This window comes from Etheostoma spectabile, chromosome 8 (genome assembly GCF_008692095.1).
Source record: "Etheostoma spectabile isolate EspeVRDwgs_2016 chromosome 8, UIUC_Espe_1.0, whole genome shotgun sequence".
NCBI lineage: Eukaryota > Metazoa > Chordata > Actinopteri > Perciformes > Percidae > Etheostoma > Etheostoma spectabile.
The window spans coordinates 3,651,365-3,652,740 of NC_045740.1; the positions used below are offsets into that span (position 1 = coordinate 3,651,365).

At 37.2% G+C, this 1,376-nt stretch overlaps 1 protein-coding gene across 3 annotated transcripts in view; it reads right to left on the minus strand.

The window, feature by feature from the left end:
- Positions 1 to 1,376, minus strand: part of LOC116694354 (PDZ domain-containing RING finger protein 4) — a 195,291-nt gene that overhangs the window by 14,662 nt on the left and 179,253 nt on the right. The window lies entirely within an intron of this gene.

The following is a 1,376-nucleotide window of genomic DNA, read 5'->3' on the forward strand; positions in this document are numbered from 1 at the left end:
AGGCCACAAAGCATACACAGAATAATAGGATTTGTTAATAGCAATGAGGCATAAAGAGAGGCTTTAATATATTATATTTGTTCCGATTTGACACTGGGATCCAAGCGGTTGCACAAATCTTTTTAGGATGTGAAGACGCAGCTCAAGCTCAGTGGGTGGAAGCATTCAGAACAAATTCAAATAAAGCAAATGTAAGGAGGGAGGGGTGAGCAATCATCATACATCAGACCAGAGCCCTCGCTGATAATACGCTTGCACCTCAATGAGTCGGAAATAAAGAATATTAGACCAAAGCAGAGAGCAAAGACAGAGTCTGTTTATCTTTTACTGTCACAGTTGAATCAGTGCATCAGTATGTATCCATCTGTATGTGTCAGAGATCAACAGCCTTAGAAACATCACCTACTCCAACTGCTCCTGTTACTTACATTCCTGTTAAGATACAGAAGCACAGAAATGTGTTTCCACATTTTTTTTATCCTTGGATTGGCCTGTAGAATCAATTAGTGTTTGGGCCCTTCACTAATTGCTAAGCATATTGAAATATGGGGTGTTGAGGGAATGTGTGTTCGTGTGTTGGAGAGGTCAGATGGGCATTATGGGTCCAACTCTGTACTACAATTTCTAGCAATTGTTTGTTTGCAGAAAAGCCCTATTAATACTTGACTTCTGTAGTCAATATCCATTTTGTTAACTGAAAGTGAAAAACAAATCTGATATAAATATTTGGGCTAGTACTCAATGTTTAACCTAAACACATCATCAACAGCCCCTGCAGACCGATAGTCCATTCACATTCACAGATGATCTCATTTAATTTGCCTTAGTTGACCTCATCTCTGAACTGCATGGACTTGTAAAAACAGCTGTTGATTTACATCTCTGTGACTCTCTGTCATTAGGTGTCTTGCACCCGTTAGGACGGGAAACATTGCATGGTTATTGTTTTTAGAGTACATAGAGTAGGGTGACATCATGTATTTCACAGAAAATCTTCAATAAGCTTCCACCTGACTAGGGGTCTAATCACCTAGAGTCATTGAAAACAACTGTGTAGGTGTGCAGGGCATTACAATTTGGTAAATAGACGAAGAGTTTGTTTTTTGGAAAAATAAGTGTTGGCGCTCTTGCCGAGAGTTGAATGAAAAATACCACTCTAGCAGATGAGAGTGGAATCAATCTTCTCATGTAACTCTCAGGAAGAAAGCTAATAAGTGTATTTCCCCAAACATTTAATTTAAATACTGCTTTTAAGAACTGTGACAAAGATATGTAATAAGCTAACCTTTAAAGTTGAAAAAAAAATTCTCATTGGTTTCTGGTGTACAAACTATGTATATATATATATATGTATGTATATATATATATATGTATAT